Source organism: Saccopteryx leptura, chromosome 5 (assembly GCF_036850995.1).
Source record: "Saccopteryx leptura isolate mSacLep1 chromosome 5, mSacLep1_pri_phased_curated, whole genome shotgun sequence".
NCBI lineage: Eukaryota > Metazoa > Chordata > Mammalia > Chiroptera > Emballonuridae > Saccopteryx > Saccopteryx leptura.
This window is the reverse complement of record NC_089507.1, coordinates 37,504,438-37,518,619: the sequence shown is the minus strand read 5'-3', so window position 1 is coordinate 37,518,619 and position 14,182 is coordinate 37,504,438. Positions and strand designations below refer to the sequence as shown.

General features: G+C 44.2%; 1 protein-coding gene across 1 annotated transcript in view; it reads left to right on the top strand.

Moving 5' to 3' along the window:
• The first annotated feature begins 1,130 nt into the window (after positions 1-1,130).
• The window catches only part of LNX1 (ligand of numb-protein X 1), a 170,625-nt gene continuing 157,573 nt past the window's right edge, over positions 1,131-14,182 (top strand). Inside the window, exon 1 of the mRNA XM_066387195.1 lies at positions 1,131-1,315. The gene's annotated coding sequence lies outside the window, so the exon portion shown is untranslated. The remainder of the gene's footprint in view (positions 1,316-14,182) is intronic.

The window sequence follows — 14,182 nt, the reverse complement described above, 5'->3', positions numbered from 1 at the left end:
TTCTGTGGGCAAGTGATGTAAATATAGCAGGGATCCACAGCTCTGGGGGGAGACCGCTTAACTCACCAGTGATTTATGTTTCTGTCTAGAATTCTATTCCCAGAGCTGAGTTTACTAAGCGAGCCATTTGCCCACCACCAGACCTGTCAGTCTGCAGAAGTACTTAAGCTGACGAGCAGGAAAAGCAAGATGCAGAAAAACACCCTTCCAGAAAGGCAGTTTTTACATTTTTAAAATGTAGCTGGGTCACTTTGCAGGATTGTGACTTAATCTCTCTAACCCTCAATTTCTACATCTATAAAACAGGAGTGAGAGTTACAGGATTATGTTGAGAATTAAATAAAATAGAGCAGGCAGATCAGGAAATCCTCACAGGACCCGGAAGACAGTAAGCACGCAATAAGTGTTAGCAAAGATGCTGCTTCTGTTGATAATGATGATGACATTGAAGAATGCATAGAAAAAATCCTATTTAAACAACAATTCTGTATCTGCAGAGATAAAAGTCTTAACTAGCATCAGCCATCAACACACTCAGTTTTGCCTACAAACATCAGCCAATGTCCCGCTATGAGAGACACTGCCTATAGCAAATCTTTGAGTTTTGGCAGGGCATCGGAACAAGTCAGAATTGCTTGATTTGTCTGATACAGATTTCAGGGCACATTTCTTTGCATATGTAAACATGAAAAGATGCCCAGGATTCTGAAACCCATCCAGGTCCCGGCATGATGATATCCCAGGACTCGTGATGACCTGAAGGTGCAGTGACCCTGTGTTTATTTCCTTGTGGATTTCCCTTGGCGGGCTCCAAGCTCACATTCCCACTGCCTGCAGGAAAACAACAGCAGGGTCGCAGCAAACCCGACTTGGCAGTCCTGCAGGTGAACAAAAGGATCCTGGCTTTTACCCACAGCGAAAAGGAAGTTCGTTCAAGGAAGGGTGGGGGTGCGCAGTCCCATCCAAACCAGACCAGAGCCGGCACTGATGCTAATGACAGCCTGCTCTGAGGGGGCTGCTCTCCCTGCAGACTCCCAGCTAGTTGCTCTCAGGGTCGTGGATCAGCTCTGTCCGTGACATTGTGCTGGTGCTGAGTGTTCTGGGGTCACAGAGGAGCCTTGCAGAAGAAACGGGTGAGCTGATCATCCCCCGAGTGCACAAAGTGAAGTGGTTTACGTGCACGTCTGCAAGACAGGACAGAGGAAAGAGGAAGAACATTTTCCTGGGCTACTGCTGAGTCAGAAGAGCTTAGCTTGAAGGGGGACTGTCCCCCAAGGCCTCACACCGCTGGAACTGCCCTGCCAGCGCAGCAAAGGTAAGAGGCCTGGTTCTCATGCAATTTGAGAAAAGTTTTTCCCTTGACTACCCCAGCCCAGCCCCCCACTCTGCCTCTAACACACACACACACACACACACACACACACACACACAGAGTTGTGAGAAGAACCTACTTAATATGTTTTTCAAAACACTCTACAAAGACCTCAGGACATTTGCTCTCCTTATGTCCGATTTCTTTTCTGTGCTGGTCTTCTGGGAAGCTTTCCTTTACTTTTAAAAATAAGAACTGCTTTGTAATTTAATATTTTTATTGGCCAATCTGGTCTGTAAAAACATAAGCAAAACCACTAATGGTGACTGTATTTACATAACATTATTCTTCATCAGTATTCAGAACACAGTCACATGTTGCATTCCCACGGCAGAAAGAGGCACTATCATTGCAGATTCACTCATGCAGACTTAGGTGCAGAGAAATTGTGACTTGCCCAGCAGCTTGTGAGTAGGTAAGGGCCAGGCAGCATATCTTATCTCTATTCCTGCCTCTTTTCAGTAGAATGATGACTCCACTTTCTAAACCAAATACTGACCGCATTCTCTGCCATATATTCCGGCAAATGATCTGGTGAGAAGATGAAGTTTAGAGGCTGAAACTCTCCTGAATAGTCCAGAAACAGATTGTCCTAGTGCCCAGTGCAATATACCACTCATTACTCACACCTGTTTCCACCCACTGCCAGGCCTTGCATCCAGTTGAACAAGTATTGATAAATAATGCGCCCTGTGCTCAACACTGGGTCACATGTCAGGGTGTGGTACAAACCGTCTGCTCAAGGAGATCAGCAGGCATGCCGAGTGGGGCTGGGTGGCAGTGTGTGTGAGAACTCCCCGCAGCCAGTGAGCATCATGCGTGGGTTGGCAGGAAGTGGGTGCTTGCCCCGAGGAAGAGCTCTTCAGATCCGCACAACTCCCCACGCACCACTGTGCTCAGAGCTGCGGTGAGGAGCACAGCCTGAGAATTAAACCATCTGGACTTGAATGTTGGTCTCAGTGCCTATTAGCTCTGTGTCCTGCAGTAATTCAGTAAACCCCTGTGATCTCAGTGTTCTGATATATAAAATGGGAATATTGGTAATACCTACTTTGTGGAGCTGTCGTAAGGTTTAAATGAGATAATGCATGTGAGGCCTCAATAATTGCTGACTATTGCCATGACCATGTGCCGGGCTCCATGGGCCATGCTGGGAATGCAGATAGGAGGAGCCCTACTCTCAATGTGGTTCGGACGTTGTGAGTTAGTTGTGTGCAGCTGTTTGCATGCAGTGTGATATGTGCCCTGGGGTGACAGAGGAGGGACCGGCTGTGTCTGTGAGATTTGGGGCGAGGGTTCCGGCAGCCCGTCAGGAAAGCTGAGAAGAGTTTTCCCAGCGAGGCCTACATGGAGGAAGGTGGCATAGGGCAGTGGAAAGAGCTGTGCGGATTTGATTCTGAACCCAGCTTTATCCTCTGCCAGATTCATAGCCTAACTGCCTTAGTCACTGGGGCTGCCATGACAAAATACCACATCCTGGGTCATGAAAACAACACGTTTATTTTCTCTAAGTTCTAGAGGCTAGAATTTCCAAGTGAAGGAATCAGCAGGTCTGGTTCCTTCCTGGTCACTCTCCTTGGCTTGCTGATGGGGCCTTCTCACTGTGTCCTCACAGGTCTTACCCCTGTGGACGCCCACCCCTGCCTGGTGTCCCTCCACGTGTCCAGCTTTCTTCTGCTCATAGGACACCCATCACATTGGATTAGGGCTCACCCTAATGACCTCCTTTTAATTTAATCACATCTATAAAGGCTCTCTATCCAAATTCAGTCACATTCTGAGATACTGGGCTTCAACATAGGGAAGTAACAATGACCTAGTTACTAAATCTTGCTGAGCCCTATTTCCTCTCTCTAAGTATAAATATGGGGACTATATTTGAACAGAAGAACCATTATGATGATTATTAAAGAAAACACAGAATGCCTATCCTGCTTTCTGGCCCACAAGAGGTGCCCGATAGGCAGTGGTTATTATTAGCCCTGTGGACCAAGCCTCGAATGAACGTGATGGGGTCAGTCCCCTGCACAGGTCACATTCCCGATCAACAGTGAAGAACTTGCCCTTGGTTGTCCCACAGACTTCCTGAGAGCTCAAAGGAACCCTCAGTGTTTCTGCTTTTTGGTTCTGGCAGATGTGTCCATCATCAGAGAAGTCAAATGGTGGCACTGTCAGCCCTGCAGATGCGTGTGCTAGGTAGCTCTTTCTAGCTATTCAGGAATCTACTCATTCTTTATGAGTGCAGTGAGAGTCCCCATCTCCTGCACCTCAGCAGAGAACCAACATACAGCAGATGTGCCCACTGTATTTTGTCCACCCCAAAATAGCCTCTGGACAGCTGTGTCCTTGAAAAGCTGGAAAATACTATCATTTCAACTTAATGTAGTCATTAGTTGTAAAGATAGTTATAGAATATATATGTGTATGTATATGTGTAGAATACATATATATGTATATTGTTTTGGAAAATCTCAAACATTTAGAAGAAGGGCATGTACAGTATGGTACAAAGAATTGTGTACTACATTCTTCTGAACACCTTTGAGAATAAACCACCAAAATGAGGTCTCATTTTACATAAATACATTTATGTGCATTTCCAACAGATTTCTCCTGCATAACCACAAAATCAGGAAATGAATATTGATACATTAATACTATCTAATCCTCAGACCCAGTTTGTTTTCAATTGTAATTGAATCCTCAGACCAATTCAAGTGTTTGCCAGTTGTCCCAATAACATCCTTTATAGCAAGCGAGTATTTCGGAATTAGGCATTTAGTTGTCACATCACCTTCATCTGCTCCAGCACGGAGTGTTGCCTTGGTATTTCCTTCACTTTCATTACCTTGACACGTTTTTAAAATAGAGGCAACAGGAAGGTATTCTGTAGAATGTTTCTTAATTTGGGTTTGTCTGAGTTTCCTCACGCTTAAGTCAAGTTACACAATTTTAGTAAGAATAGCTCAGAAATGATGCTGTGTTCTCATAACCAGTCGGGTGGTAAATGATTTTAAATTTCACTGAGATCATTTGATTGAGAAGCTGTCTTCCAGAGTCCTCTATGGTAAATTAGTCTTCTTCCTTTTTAATTAATAAGTATTCTGTAGGGAAATACTTTGAAAGTACATAAATATCTAATTTCTAATCAAAATTTCACTGTGCCCTTTTGGCATGTTCCCATCATCCTTTGAGCACTTCCTGGTACAACAAGATGTGACAGTTTTTAAACCAGCTATTCCCCCCCCCCCAAAGTTCTAGTTCCTTTTTGTGGAGAATTATTTAGAATCCAAGGTCTGACTGCTCAGTGTGCTGATTGCTAATTGGAATATCACTCTTCCCTGACTATGTGGGTAGAGTCAAGACCTGTATGTGTATGTATACATCTATATTTCTATATCAATAAATGTATTTAAAAATTTAAACTCACACTGGTACTTCCAATTCCAATCCGATACCGCTGGGCTCATTCTAGTTTTCTCCCTTTCCACGTTTGTGAGGCTCGTCTCTAACGCTGATGGAACCTGGCCCCCATTCTCATTACGTATTTCCTTACTTGATCTGTCATCTGAAAGCAACCAGCTACAGTCACGACCATGCCCCCTGCCCCATGCAGGTGACATTGCCATGCCTGAGTTCTGGTGCTCCAGGCTGCCCCATCAGGAGAACAACTTCCTCTTGCTATCCAGGCCTGGTCTCTGTGCTGGGCAGCCCTTCTCTGTGGCGAGCCTACCCACCCTGTCTGGGCCACCATCCTCCTCCATCCCCCTCCTTGGTGACCACCTTCTCTGCCCCACATAATGACTTTAAGGACTGAATTATTTAGAAAGAGAAAGGAAGAGTAAGAAGATGTTCATTCAGTTTTGACATTTTTTAGAAACTCGGAAGTCACTGTGATCCGTGATAACATTTGTGCATATATATGCATTGTCATTGTCTTTGATTTGCGGGGAGGAGAGGGGTCTCCTCCATTTCTCTTTTTTTATTTATTTATTCATTTTTAGAGTGGAGAGAGACAGAGAGGGAGAGACAGGAGAGAGAGACAGAGAGAGAGAAGGGGGGAGGAGCTGGAAGCATCAACTCCCATATGTGCCTTGACCAGGCAAGCCCAGGGTTTCGAACCGGCAACCTCAGCATTTCCAGATCAACGCTTTATCCACTGCACCACCACAGGTCAGGCTTCCTCCATTTCTCTAGAGCACATGTCCTGAGTTCAAGGCCTAAGGGAGTGAGGTCCACACCACCGATTGTGTTCCATTTGGTACTGCTGTCATCTATACAACATGGGCTGCTTATTATCTGCTCAGGGTACTCACAGCATTTCCAGAGCGCAACTACTGTTGAGCAATTACTGTTCCTTTTTCTACTCTAAGTCCTAATCTAGGTTTCCCTTCATTTATTCACTCAAAACCCAACACTAAGCAGTTTTCATGTACCAGGTACTTGTCTAGTTTGAGACATAGAGATTTAAAACCTTGGTCTCCACCCTCAAGGAACTGTCAGTCCACACTGTGGGAAGCAGACTAGAGTCAGGCAGGCCCAGTTCCGTTCAGGAAAGCACAATCACAGCCGTCGGACCGCCTGCCTTGGGAAGGCTCCTCACCCAGATGGGGCGGCAGAGGGGAGACAGATGCCAGAGGGAACCCCGAATGAGCGGGCGCTAACAAGGTCGGGAACAGTTGGGAGGGAGGCAAAGCGGTGGTGTGTGTGACGTGCCAGAGGCGAAGGGAGGGGCTGGAAAGGCAGGTGCAGGCTGGTTGAGGTGAATTGCTTGCAGGCCGGGCCGATACGGTTGGATTCTGGCCATCAGAGCAAGAGACTCTGGAGCCAAATTTTAGGGGTTCAGATCTTGGCTCTGCAATGTACTAGCTGTGTGATCTTAGGCAAGTTACTGCTCTTGACTATAAAACTAGAGATTATACTAGTACTTACCTCATGGGATTGAAAAGATTAAATTTATTCTTTTACATAGTACACAGAAAAAGGCGTATAATAAACGTTAGGTGTTATTATTATTTCTAGCAAAGCAGAGTCACTAAAAACATCATTAATTAAAACAGAATTATTTTATTTTATTTTCTTATTAGCATTTGGAGAGAGGAGAGAGAGAGAGAAAGAGAAAGAAAGAGAGGAAGAGTAAGAAAGACGGTAGAGAAGTGGGAAGTATCTACTCATAGTAGTTGCTTTCTGTATGTGCCTTGACCAGGCAAGCCCAGGGATTTGAATAGGCAACCTCACTGTTAAAGAGAAATTTAAAAGAATAGATTTGAGCAATTCAAAAGTAACACTATCTCATCATTAGAAATAAAGTTGTAACTATATCAGATAAGGGATGTTAATTAGATATATTGTGGCAATCAATGTATATGGATACCAAATCAGTATGTTGTAAACCTGAAACTAATATAATGTTATATGTAAATTATATCTCAACTTAGAAAAGAAACTCTGAAATCATTATCTGGAAAAAGAAATCAGAACTTTGCTGCAGTTATGTAAGCTTATTTTATGGCTAACTGTTGTTTTTCTTTTGACATGTACTTTGGGAGGTGGGGTGCCACCATAATCTTGTCATTGTTTTGGCCTTTAAAGGTTACAGTGTTACAGAAGATTGGTTTCCCATTCACTGAGATCATTTGGAGCAGCTGTTGTACTCACTCATTGAGTTCCAGGCCAATAGTACCTGGGACTGGTTGTCTGACAAATCCAGCACCAACCAAGGCTACCCCAAAGCTTGAAATCTAGTATTGTTAAAGCAGTTCTGTCCCTCACTGTGGAGGTTAGGGGTGGCAGGGTGCAGAGTGCGGGCATCCTTGAAACTGTCTTAAAAGTCTATTTGAAATAGGAGTTGGCAGCCTTTCCACAATGGCCTCTTAGCCTCTGCCTTTGGAACTGTGAGGCAATCCTCTTTTCCCGATAGTCCACGTGCCCAGAGAGCCAGGGGAACCAAAAATAGAAGCTCAGAAATGTTGATGGTGCATCAAAATTAAAATTTTCTGTGCACGAAAGGATACAGTCAATAGAGTGAAAGTAACTGTAGAACAGGAGATTATATTTGCAAACCATATATCTGCTAAGGGTTGATATACAGAATATATAAAGAACTCCTGTGCCTGACCTGTGATGGTGCAGTGGATAAAGTGTTGACCTGGAATGCTGAGGTCGCCGGTTCAAAACCCTGGGCTTGTTCGGTCAGGACACATATGAGAAGCAACTACTACGAGTTGATGCTTCCAGCTCCTTTCCCCCCACTTTCTCTCTCTCTAAAATTAATAAGTAAAAATTTTTTTTTAAAAAAAGAACTCCTGCGACTCAATGATTAAACGAAAACAAACAACCTGAATCCAAAAAAATGGGCAAAATAGACATTTCTCTAAAGAAGATATTCAAATGGCAAACAAGCACATGAAAAGATATTCAATGTCACTAATCATTAGGGAAATGCAAATCAAAACCACAACGAAATACTATCTCACACCCCTTAGAATGGTTGCTATAAAAATAAAAATAAAATACCAACTATTGGCAAAGATGTGGGAAAAGTGGAGTCCTTGTGGTCTGTTGCTGGGAATATAGAATGGTGTAGCTATGAAAAATGGTATGGTGATGCCTCAAAAAATTAAAAATAGAATTAACATATGAACCAGAAATTCCACTTCTGAATGTATGCCCAAAAGATTGAAAGTAAGAACTTAAACAGATATTTGCCCAACCATGTTCATGGAAGCATCGTTCACAATATCCAAGAGATGGAAGCAAATCAAGTGTCCATCAACAGACGAAAGAATAAACAAATGTGATAAAAACATACAGTGGAGTATTACTTGGCCTTCAAAAAGGAATGCAGTTCTGACACTTGCTACAACATGGATGGAACTTGAGTGAGTGCTGCCAAGTGAAATAAGCCAGTCACAAAGACAAGTACTGAACGGTTCCACTTCTGTGAGGTCCCTGGAGTCGTCAAATTCATAGACTGAAGATGGAATGGAGGTTGCCAGGGGCTGGAAGAAGAAGGAGTGGAAGGTTACTGTGGAATGCTCAGAGTTTCCGTTTTACTAGATGAAAAGGATTCTGGAGAAGGATGGTGGCAACAGTAGCACAACACCGTCAATGTACTTAATGTCATTGACCCGTACACTTAAAATTGGTTAAAACGGTCAATTTTGACATGTGTATTTTACCACAATTTTAAAAATTAATTTTAAAATGTCAATAAAGCTGGGATTTTCTGCATACCACAATGAACCACTGCTTCTGGGGAAAATGGTTAAAAGGGAAAAAAAAAATTCTACATCTCATAGAGAATTTTTTTTTTGCATCTCAATGTTTCCTAGAAATGTTTGAGATTTACATTTCAATATTTAAGTTTTATTTGAAAGCTCTTCTCTGGGAAAATAAGTACATAAGAAACAAAGTTTTGGTCAGAACTTGGTCATGTTTTCAAAGACTGACTGAGATATTCACTAAATCACAAAAAAAAATCTACAGCTCTAACAGAGTGTGAAGATACAGACATGGAAGAGACACTGTGAAGTATGTTTGATTAGACAGTTATCTGTGTCCTACTAAAACATTTTCAGCTTGTGGTTTTTGACTGGTGGCAGTTGAGCCAAAGGTGGTGTCTGAGAGAATTTTAAGAGATGTTCATACTGGTCACTCCCTTCTGCACCGAAAGGTGGACGCACAGAGCCCGCATGAGGCTGAATTTGAACTCAAGGTCACCACCTGTGTCAGGTGAGGCATCCGCCTGACCTTGGGTTCCGGGACAGGAGGAGGAGAGGAAGCAGAGCAAGAAGGGCTTTTCTGCCCTCTTCCCTGAACTTGAATGGTGAAGGAAATGTTTAACTCGTGTTCTTTTCTTCAACTAATTCCCAACCCCCTTCATTCGGATTCCTCTGACCAGAGAGTAGAATGAGAAATAGCTAACTCGTTTACCAGTCCCCCAGCCCCCTTCATCCGGGCATCCATTTTTTTCTGACCATTCTCCAACCCCCTTACCTAGTTAATGATATCCACATCTCTCCCTTCCACCTTGGCATGGCCATTTAAACTAGCCAATCAAGAAAGAATGAGATTGTACGGTCAACACTCCAGCCAATGGAACAAGACCCAGCAGCCTAGGGCCTGCATTAGGGAAAAAAAAAATCAAAATTTGCCCTCTGCCCACGCGCTTGCTGGCCGGCTTTCACTAGCGGCAGCACACTCTTCTGCAGAAGTTATTCAAGTTGCCTTGCTGAGGTGTTTTGTCTCCACAAGTCTTGCTTAATTCCATCTCTAACAACAGGAGGCTGGATCTGATGGCTCGGGCAGGTTCTGCCCTCCTCCACTAATAGGTCCGCTTCGTCTCCTCAGGGGCCTTAATTTACTCCCATGTACTATTGGAGCAGTAATAAAATACTCTTGGGCAACGGTGCTTTATGAGCCATACAACAGAAGTAGGATTTTATTTGTGTGTATACTACTTCAGTGGTCCCCAACCTTTTTTGGGCCACAGACTGGTTTAATGTCAGAAAATATTTTCACGGACCGGCCTTTAGGGTGGGACGGATAAATGTATCATGTGACCAGGCAAGCGTCAAGAGTGAGTCTTAGACAGATGTAACAGAGGGAATCTGGTCATTTTTTTAAAAATAAAACATCGTTCAGACTTAAATATAAATAAAACAGAAATATAAATAAACAGAAGTTATTTATTTTTTCTCTGTGGACCGGTACCAAATGGCCCACGGACCGGTACGGGTCCGCGGCCTGGGGGTTGGGGACCACTGTACTACGTTATTCCACAAAGAAACTGTGGAGGTTACAGCTGGAGAATGGAGAGCAGAACACTGGTCATACACTAACAAGGCCTGATTCTGGCCAGCACAGGGTTCTTCATCTTTTTATACTAGCCACCGACATCTAAAAATCAGGAGATTTCATATTAAAATCCAAATTTCAAATTCTGTTAAAACAGGCAAATTTGACCACCCTGGTCCCATACTCATTCGCTAACTCACTCACTCAGCAAGTGTGGACTGGGGGACAGTTCAGTGCCAGACACTGTTCTGGGTACGAGGACATAGCAGGGGTAAGACAAGCATAATCAAGTAAACAAATAAGTAAGATAGTTACAGAAAGTGATAAATGCTATGAATAAAGCAGGGTTGGGGTAGATATTGACAATGAGGGTAAGGAGATGATACTGTTTTAGTACCAGAGTGGCCAGAAAGAGCTCTTTCAGTTTGCCACAGTCCACACCATGCCTTATTATACCACTCACTTTAGTCATTTACTGGTACCTGGAAACTGGAGGTATCTGACGTTTGTGAGCTCTGCAATAAGATGATGGGAAATGTAATCAAAAATTTAAATTAAGAACAGGGGGAATATAAATAAGAACAGGATGACATAACCAGAGGAAATAAGACCAAATTAGAGCCTTTGTGATTGGTATAGTTTGCATCAGATTTAACTCTGAGCTTCCTGGCAGTCAGAGCAAAGGGAAGATCTGTGCAATGTCATCATCCCCTTTTTTCAGAAAGGAAGTAATAAAGCCATTCCTTTCTAGGTACAAAGCTTCCCTTACCTGAACAAGGAGTAGGAATTGAACACGTCAGGCTTTATAAAGGAAACTCTGATTGATCAAGTGATCAGTATCTTCACCAACACATGCACAAAAGTACGGTATTTCTCACTGTTTCAGTCATTCAAAACACCTTTATTTAGACACTAATGTAAGCACAGGAGATGTAAAATGTCTTGTCTGGGTTTTTTTTTTCTAGCGTCTGTCTATAAATAAAAGATGAGAGTGTAGCTCAGTGGTGAAGATGGTTGCATGATAGGTCAAGATAATGCAGTGTAGACCCCCTGCCCAGGCTGAGCTCAATTCACAGAGTATTTAGAAGAATGGACAGAAGAGAAGAATGCCACTCAAACTATCATCCTTCTATAACTATCTTCTCAGTCAGCTAGAGAGAAACTAAAGAGTAGAATTAACAGTTCTTTGTGACATTCTTTAGTAACAGCAGCTCCTCTTACTAAAAAACCATTTATTTCTGTGGTCCTTGGACTCTGATATAAGTAAAGTAAATCTCCCGCTGTCTGGAACAGCCCACTGGTGAAACAGCCATGGTCATGCACAGGGGTTCCTTAATGCTGAGAACAGCCCACCTGAGGGGAGAGGATTTCTAAGTCTATTCACTGACACACACCCCCTGCTTCCTGCCCAAGAGGACTCTGCCACACTCCTGGGACAGTGACCAAAAACCCGGAAATCAAGCCTGTCTTCTAGAATGTTCCTTGGGAGATCTTTATGGCTCCAGTGTCCAAAGCCTCATAAAAGTTCCCTTGCCAAAGGAGCTCAAAGGATTCTTTTTTTTTTTTTTTTTTTTTTTTTGCATTTTTTCGAAGCTGGAAACAGGGAGGCAGTCAGACAGACTCCCGCATGTGCCTGACCAGGATCCACCCAGCATGCCCACCAGGGGGCGATGCTCCGCCCATCTAGGGTGTTGCTGTTTTGCAACCAGAGCCACTCTAGCGCCTGAGGCAGAGGCCATAGAACCATCCTCAGCGCCGGGCCAACTTTGCTCCAATGGAGTCTTGGCTGCAGGAGGGGAAGAGAGAGACAGAGAGGAAGGAGAGGGGGAGGGGTGGAGAAGCAAATGGGCGCTTCTCCTGTGTGCCCTGGTCGGGAATTGAACCTGGGACTTCTGCACGCCAGGCCGATGCTCTATCACTGAGCTAACCGGCCAGGGCCTCAAAGGATTCTTAATTTGGGTCAACCCCACTGTGTGTCTCCAAGGGCAGAGTATGCCTTTAAGTGTGTCTCCTGCCCCACAAGGTAACATACAGGCAGAAATATAGTTAAGCCAAATTTTCTGTTTTTATTTTTTGGCCAAGATGCTACCTGGCTAAGCCTTTGTCATCTGGATTATCTTTTGGCTCCCTGGCGACCCCATGGGCTCACTCTCCCGCAGCTGGCAAGAATCGGGCATTGTCTGAGGGCCAGGGCCACCGCCTGGCTTCTCCCTCACTCTTTTGAAAATAGAGAAGAGCAATTTGCCTGTGCTGGTTGTAATCCTTACCCAGACTTCCTCCACTCCATTACCACACCTCTGTCTGTTACTCTGACTAAGTATCCTCTGGGAGCCAACCTCACAGAACTGGTTCCCTGGGTTTGCAACAATGACCTTCCAGAAACTCCCTGAGCTCACTCTGGCACGGGCCTCGCAGTCTCTGCCTGGCTGTCTGGCAATCGAGTCTTCGGTGCTGGAGTAGCCAACCCCACCTGAGATGTTATCCAAGTCATTGGACGTGGAATCCCGCCCAGGCTTGGAATGAAACAGACTTGAGTTCCCGAGGATTTGCGACAAGAGTCCCAGTTGGTGCTGTATTGTCTGACAGACTGCACTGTGTGAATTTCTCATCGTGGACTGTAAACAACTTATACACGTAAATCTGAACATGTGCATGAAGACCTCAATATATAATACATTGTTTTAACTTAAATCACTTTTCCTTCATTATTTTTATCACTAACGTGAAGTGCAACATACCCATCAGGATTTATTTCTGAGGGTTGAGAGTAAGTTATTAAGACTTCAGAGTAAATGTTTTTATAGACTAATAAAAATTTGTTGCCAATTGGCGCAGAGTGGCTGGGAAACACACCTGGCAGGGTGCTTTGTGTTTGGCAGGTGCTCAATGTATGGAATAATAATAATCATAGTCACTCACTTGCCAGACATTGTCAAACTCTGTCCATGGCTTGGTTTGTCTTAATTCTAATAATTCTGAAAAGTTTGTCTTGTTCAAATCTCCTAATACAGTTATTTCCATTTGCTGGTGCAAAGACTGAGGTTTAAAGAGATTAAATAGCTTACCCAAAAGCACCAAGCAGCAGGACCTGGGTGTGAAGGCATGTCTGTTCCACTCCAAAGCTCTTAACCGGGGGAGAGGGAAGGGAGGAAGGGCGAAGGGAGAGGGTGGGCAGTCTTGGGCAGCCAGCTCTTCACATCCCCAAGCTTGCTGACCAACTCTCCACATCCTCACTGCGGTGCCTGTGTAACAAATGAGCAAAGAACTGCTTTTTCAGTCTCTGCGTCTGTTACCCTCTCTGTCCACACTGGTTGACATGTGATTAAATCTTTAAGATTGAGGTTTCTCAATCTGACCAATGCTGGTATTTTGGGCTGGATAATTCTTGGTTATGGAAAGCTGTCCTGTGCATTGTAGGATAGTTAGCAGCATCCCTGGCCCCTACCCTCTAGATGCCATAACACCTACCAAATTGTGACAATAAACAATGTCTCCAGACAACGCCAAGTGTCCCGCAGAGGGCAAAACCACAGCATTAGATACCACCGGAAGTAAGAGGGTATTAAAGCTCACAGAGGTGCTGAGAGAAGTCCCCCAAGGGCAGAGCCTCTGTGTGGGTGCCTGGGAGGTGTCCTGGGGACTCGTGGAGTGAAGCAGCCCCTCTCAGAGCCACAGCGTCATTCTGACCTCAAACCAAGTGAAGAAGGCCAAGGCGCTAAGCAGCCCAAAGGAAGCCTCAGGCTTGACAGACTTGCAGTTGGGTGAAGCAGGGGTCCCTCCCAAAGGCCCCAAGGACCATGCTTGGCCTTCCCGGGGTCACCATTGTGGCAGGACATTTGTGCATATCTGGAAACCGTTCTTTTCTTCCATAGCCATCTGTGTGCTGTTTATGAATATTTGAACCCAAGCATAAATAGTTAAAGAGAAATGATGAAAGATATGACTTTAGGGGTGTACAGGGTCTGTGAGCAGTGCCTGAGCTGGTGCTGGCCTCTCATGGCCTATCACAAG